This window comes from Suricata suricatta, chromosome 6 (assembly GCF_006229205.1).
Source record: "Suricata suricatta isolate VVHF042 chromosome 6, meerkat_22Aug2017_6uvM2_HiC, whole genome shotgun sequence".
Lineage (NCBI taxonomy): Eukaryota > Metazoa > Chordata > Mammalia > Carnivora > Herpestidae > Suricata > Suricata suricatta.
This window is the reverse complement of record NC_043705.1, coordinates 146,969,999-146,976,825: the sequence shown is the minus strand read 5'-3', so window position 1 is coordinate 146,976,825 and position 6,827 is coordinate 146,969,999. Positions and strand designations below refer to the sequence as shown.

Below are 6,827 nucleotides of genomic sequence, written 5' to 3'. Positions count from 1 at the left end.
CTCACGGCCGGTGGGAGCAGCTGGCCCGAATCGTTGCACACCTCGCCATGGTGGGCTGTTCATGGCTGCCGTGTCCACGTCCTGATCTCCGGAAGCTGGGAAGGTGACCTTTCTTTAAATAGCAGGAATGTGGTTCAGCAGACCTGATTGAGTTAGAGATCTTGAGACAGGGGATTATCCCGGATTACCCGGTGGCCCTAAATGCATCGTGAGTGTCCTTATGGGGGGGGGCAGAGATCAGGTGTGCACGCGGGGAGCCCCCGTGACACCGGAGACAGGGACCCGAGGGACACGGCCACAGCCCAGGCACGCCTGGGGCCCCAGGAGCCGGAGGAGGCCGGAAGGGTCCTCTTAGGAGCCTCCACAGGGAGCAGGATCTGGACGTCCACACTCTGGCCCCTGGGCCAAGAAGATAAATGTCTGTGGCGTTGAGCCACCAGTGTGTGGCCACTTGTCCCTGTGGCCCCAGGACATTCAGACGTCACCTTTCGGAGAGTCTGCACAGCCTCTGGGAGAGTGACAGTCCTTCTGGGCTGAGTGAGCCCCCAGGGCCCAGCGCCAGTTGAGATCTCGTGGCTTTGCGGGACCGACATGCTGGGAGCCTCGAGCTGCAGGGCTGAGCGGGATGCTGGCCGGGGGGAGGGGGGCTCTCCTGCCAGCACGCGGGTCACACAACACCTGCCACGGGGCCCCAGGCCCCTCAACTCACAGTGGGCGTCTGTGATGACGATTTCAGTGCAGACCTCACGGCGCCGCTGCTGGGGGGCCGAGGGCAGTCTGAGCGGTCCGGTCTGTTTACTCAGCGTCCTGAGGGCCACGCCATCACGTAGGAAAGGCCACAAGTCTGCCTGGGGTCCAGTGTGGCTGCCGGAGGAGGCCCGAAGCTCTGGGGGGCTTCCCCGGCGCGGTGGCCCTCCACCACGTCACGTCACTCGGGTTCTGTGGGCCTGGGGTTCCCGACGGTGTTGGTGGTTCTGGCTCAGGGTGTCTGTGGGGGAGGCCTGGTGTCAGCCGAGCTGGAAGGCTGGGCGGGGGATGGGAGCCACCAAGGGCCCCTCGCAGGGTCTCCTCGGGGTCTCCTAGTGCCCCCCACCGGGATGGCGGCTGAGTTCATGGCCCGGGGTCCGGCGTCCCCTCGGACCTGCACGCGCCCCGCTCTCTGGTCCCGCGTCCCTCCACACCCGCTGGTCACCATGTCCACCGCCCATGTGCTTTCACGCCTGGGTCACGCTGAAGTGTGCCGACGTCCGGTGGGGGGCACTAGTTCGTCCGCCCATGAACCGTGTGTACACACAGGCCTCCGCACTCGCCCCTGGGTCACCCGCCTCACCCCAGAGCAGCCGCTGCTGCAAGATTGGTCGCACTAGTGCAGTTGGTCGGCCTGTGGACTCCACTAGCTGGACTCATGTGGCATTCACCTTTAGCCGTCTCCATGGGGGCCACCAAGGCCCTGTGCCCCACAGTCTCAGAGGGTCCCCATGGCAAGGGGCCGAGGGCACTGCCCACGACATGTGGGCATGCTGTCCTGCTCCACTGGCCCATCAGGCCTTCCGGTGACCATGGCCCTGACCGGCATCTGCCCTGCGGCGTCACCGGGGACTCCTAGCTAGAGCCCACGAGGCCGGCCTCCGATTCCCGAGCCACAGAAACCCGGGGAGATAACACATGTTCACTGCTCTTTTGAGCAATAAACTGGGGCAATTAACTAATAGACATCAACACAGCACGACGCACTGTGTGTGCAGGGCGTCTGTGTGGCAGCTGGTGGCCCCCGATTCTCCCCCCGCCGCACCTTCGGCTGTGCGCTGGCTCATCTGGCCTCCTCCTGACGGATGCCTCCTCCTGACGGACGCCCGGCTTGTTTCCTCACGGGGAAGCTGCGGGCAGCATTCTTCCACAGCCTTCCTTCCTGGGCGACTGCCAGGAGTGGGGTCAATGGGCCAAGGTCAGGGGCACTCTTGGTTTGATAGGAGACTGCCAGACCACTTCCCAAAGTGGCTGTGCCATTTGACGTTCCCACCACCAGTGAGAGTTCCGGTTGGGGGACCCAACAGGTGGTTTGTTGGTGTTGAGGTGTGGCCCGTCCGTGGGGTGTGCGTGGTCGGGTAGTGGCAGGGGGCTGCGGGGAGCCCCCCCAGGTGCCCGAGATGTGGCACCCGCACAGCCCCAGGGATCCTGCTATGTTTGACCCTGAAATTCCTCCCTGGGCTGGTCAGCTCGGTGCCTCGGGAGGTGGGGGACAGGAAAACAGTGCCGGGGGCGTGGGTTGGGGGCCATGACGGGGCTGAATCAGGGGCCTGGTGGACAGGCAGGGTGTGACCTGGGACACGCCTGAGGCCCCGGACCTCGTCTGCTGTTGAGTGGAGTAGGGACTTGGGAGTCTCGTAGAGGGCAGTGAGGATTCAGTGCGTCCCCTCCCGTGAGGCGGGCTGCGGGTGCGGTGGGAAGGCAGGGGCACGTGGGGCCCGGGGCACCGGGTCCTGGGCGCCCTTAATTCTTAGCAGGTCCGCGAACACTTTGTAACTCTGTGATCTGTGCCAGTGGGCCTGTTAACGACAGACTTGTCTCAGAGGAAGGAGGAGAAACATCGCATTTTAGTGAGAATTAATAGAACCACAACAAAATTATGCTCTAAATTATCTGGCCATTCTCTTGATTGCTTGGACTAGTTCAGCAATTACTGTGTGTACAAAACAGAAGGAAAACTTCTACTGAATTGTTTATAAAGCATTGAAGTCTAGTAAGTGCCAAGTACAGTTACGCCACATTTCACCGTGGGTGTGTTATTACAATACCACGGCGGGCTGGGTGAGTGACGTCCGAGTTTTCCTCATGACGGTGAACTTGGCGATGGACGGCTTTCTGTACAAACCCAGCGGGCGCTCCTGTTCAGGAGGAGTCGTGAGCGGAGCAGGCAAACATTTCTTCCAAACAGACGAGGTTCTAGCCTTGTCTCTGCAGGGGACGCTGTGTGGGTTCCCTGGGCCTCCCCTTTCAGGAGCCAGAGGACCCGGCTCGCGAGCTTCCCCCCCACTCCCGCTCGCCCGTCCTGGCGTCACAGATGCAACTACGCCACGTGACTAGAGTGCCACCATCTGAGCACTGGGGCCAGGGCTCCTCAGGGCGTCGGAAAACTATAAGGCCTTTTAATGTTCACTCAAACACTGCAAGGGGCGCCTGGGGCACGCAGTGGTTGAGCGTCCGGCTTCAGCTCAGGTGATGAGCTCAGTCTGCGGGTTCGAGCCCCGTGTCGGACTCTGTGCTGACCGCTCAGAGCCCGGAGCTGCTTTGGATTCTGTGTCTCTCTCTCTCTCTCTGCCTCTCTTCCTCTCTCTCTCTCTCTCTCTCTCTCTCTCTCTCTCTAGTAAATAAACATTAAAAAGAAGCAATAACTGCCAGCATTCTCCCTGCAAGGACAGGAGGTGCTCTGTCCCCTGATGCCCCCGCGCCATCTTCTGGTCACTGACACCTGCTTGCTCTTCACGAGCATCTGATTGTTCGGAGTAGCGAGTATTTAGAGAGAGAGGTCTGGAGCCGTAGAACCTCGTCCTGGCCGGTGTGATGCTTCCTGTGGAACGGGTTAACTTGAAAGGAGAAGAAGGGACGGTGAGAATCCCACCCTGACAGTCCCCGGGATGAACACGCGGTGGCCGGGAGTGACAAGGCAGGTGACGGAAAGCAGCCTGGACAGGATGTGGGAGCCGCAGCACGCCCCACCTCATGTTCCTGGAGGGAGGGGTCTGAGCCCGGGGCCCGCTGGTGACCCCACACGCCCCAAATGTTCCTCAGCGACACAGGCTCCCCGCCCCCCATCTGGGATTGTCCAGGTGCCCCCCCCCACTGCCCGGGACTGTCCAGGCGACCCCCCCTCAGGACTGTCCAGGCAAACCCCCCCCAGGACTGTCCAGGTGGCCCCCTCCGTCCAGGCAACCCCCCCCCACCCGAGACTGTCCAGGCGCCGCCCCCCCCCCCCCCCCCGCCTGGGACTCTCCAGGTGTCCCCCCCACCCCCCTCCCGTCTGGGGCTGCCCAGGTGGTGCAGGAGGCCCGCGTCCCGGGTGGCAGGTCCCCACGGCACAGAAGCAGCCCCGTCTCAGGGGTGAGGAGGGCGTCGCTTTCTCTGATCTGGGACCTTCACCGAGGTCAGCGGCCTCGACTCTGGAGGCTCTCTGCGAGTCGCCTTTGGAAGGAGACATTCTGGAACCAGAGTCGAGTGGCTTTTAATGAGCCGGAACCCAAGAGGGAGTCACTGACCGGGTCAAACGTCTGTGACCCGAGGGGCCTCATTTGGGGGACGGTCCCCATTTCTTCTAAGGGAAGGATGCTCTACCTGGGGTCACGTTGGCTACAGGTGGGTCGTTCCTTAGGTCAAGAGCCCCCCCCCCCAGGATTCTGAGGGGTAGAAGCCCAGGGCACTGGCCTGCGAGTGCCCCCCTTCCCCTGGGCCACCCCGTCCCCAGGAGGTGGCCCCAAACACACATGACCCAGAACTCCAGGGATGAGCACCACTGGTGGGCGATTCCAAGCCCACTTCTCACCCAAAGCCCTGTTTTGTAGAGACGTCGCTCCTGATCTGATGTTTACAGACTCCGGGCAGCCAGTGTGTGATATTAAACTGTCGGGGAGAAGCCGCGTCCCCCGAGAACCCGCGCCTGCACTGCTGCCCCTCCGTGCACGGACGGTGAGTGGGGTCGAGGCGGGGCCCTGGCCGGGGCCTGCTTCCCACGCGCCCGCGGCTTCCCTGCAGGCCTAGCACGCTGCTCTGGCCTCAAATTCTTTCTAAAACCTTGCAAATGGGCCCAAAGTTAGAAATTACCAGGCGCAGGTGGAGCCGGGCATCCACGTAAACGAGAGAGAGAACGGGCAATAAAACGTCTACCTGAGCTCCAGACACAGGGGTCCCTGGAGGTAGATTTTGAAGGGACCTTGGTGACATTGCTCAAGGACACAGAAGACAAAAAAGACAAGATTCAGAATTGCAGCAGAGAAGTAGCAACGATGATGAAGGAAATCCCCAAACCATTCCAGTAAGCCCCTTCACGGACCAGGAAGTGGGTGTGACTCGGTTTAGACCCGGCCGCGCAGAGAGCGGCGCCTGGAAAGGGGCCAGCGGGAAATCCCCAGTGTCGCAGACACAGAAGACACCAGGCGGTCGTGGGCGAAGGGGACGCCGGAGTCACTGCAGGAGCACAGGACCAGCGTTCGCAGGGGTCAGGGTGGAGAGCTCGCAGGTTTGGAGGGACGAGAGACAGCGGCCGCTCAGCAGGCTGGTTCGGGTCCTCGATCCCCGGCACCTCCTGCAGTCTGCGCGGCCGCGGTCCCACGCTGGTTCCGGTCCCTTGTCCCCGGGGTGAGGCCACCTCCTGGTTGGCACGGTCAGGGGTGGCTGTGCCCAGAATGTGGGGGTGTCCTCACGGCTCACGACCCAGCCTCCATGGTGACTGTGTCAGGGGCCGGGGCTCTGGGAGGCCGGGGGGAGCCCCATGAGCGGGACTGGTGATCAGAGTCCTCAGGGGAGGCGGGAGAGGACCCAGAGGGTGCCTGTGGCCAGACGAGCCCCTCATCCTTTGTGCGGGTGCCCCAGCCTGGGTGCCCCACCCTGGGCGGCTGGGAAACAGGCCTCTGTCTTTACGTCTGTGGTGTCTTGTCACAGCGACCCCACCGGTTCTGCATTCCTTGTGGGCCGAGTGCAGGGGGCGCTCCTGGACGTGCCTCCTGCTTCGTGGACGCGCAGGTGCGGCGGCAGGTGGCTCCCAGCAGCGCCCCTGTCCGCGGGAGTGCCTGGAGCGGGGGCCCGTGGGGCTCCTGGTGTGTCTCCTGGGCCGCTCCCGCCTTGGATGCTGTGTCTGCGTCACTATTGGTGACAGGAGACGCCTAGGCTGAAGCCCAGTGGAAGCCGGGCCCCTGCACGCGGCCCGGAGGGCTGCGAGGGGCTCACACTCGGGAAGAAAAGGGCCTCCCCCGCCCCGGGGAGGTTGGTGTGAGGGCTGTAGGGCAGGCTCAAGTGGACAGCGAGTGGGGACCCCCTTCTGTCTGGCCGGCAGCAAGGGTCCAGGCCTACCCCGGGAAGGTCCCTTCCCGGGACACGGACGAAGGGACTCAGCTGGGCTCCCCAAAACTGCGGTTGTTGGTGAAACAAGTTCGTGCTTTAATCTTAAAGCAGTCTCTTTTCTTTAGTAAAGCCATGCAGAAATCTATTCAAAAGGAAAGAAAACAAAAGAAAGGAAGAAAGAAAAAGAAAAAGCCCCTGGGACAGTGGATTTCCCATCAACGTCCATGGGCCACGGGGCATCCAGACACTTGGCCCAACAATATTACCCTGGGGGTCCCTGAGGCTGTTTTTGGATGAGGTTAGCACTTGGCTCAGTGGACTTGATTAAGCACATGGGTCTTCCCAGTGTTGGTGGGCCTCACCCAATCAGTTGAATGCTTGACTAGAACAGAAAGGCTGTGGGCACCTGGGCGGCTCAGGCAGTTAAGCATCTGACTCTTGGTTTAGCTCAGGTCATGATCTCACAGTCATTAGATCAAGTTCCACGTCAGGCTCCTCCCTGACATCACAGAGCCTGCTTGGGATGCTCTCTGCCCCTCCCCTATGCACTCTGTTTTTCTCAAAAATAAATAAACTTAAAAAAAAGGAACAGAAAGTCTGTAAGACAGACTTCCTCCTTCCTGACCTCCGGACCCCGGTCTTTCTCACCTTCAGACTTGAGCTAAAACAGCAGGTGTTCCTGGGTCTGGAGCTGCTGGCTCTCCAACGGGCTCTGGGCTGTCCTGGCCTCCAGCCCCCCACCGGCCCATCGTGGGGCCCGTCAGCCTCCACGGGTG

The 6,827-nt window shown here is 61.8% G+C and overlaps 1 long non-coding RNA gene across 1 annotated transcript; it reads right to left on the bottom strand.

The window, feature by feature from the left end:
- Positions 1-4,983: 4,983 nt before the first annotated feature.
- LOC115293950 lies at positions 4,984-6,821 on the bottom strand. The gene is made up of 3 exons (XR_003909693.1): positions 6,700-6,821; positions 6,061-6,193; positions 4,984-5,853 (listed from the first exon to the last, which is right to left on the bottom strand). It is a non-coding gene; the product is annotated as an uncharacterized LOC115293950 (long non-coding RNA).
- Positions 6,822-6,827: the final 6 nt, after the last annotated feature.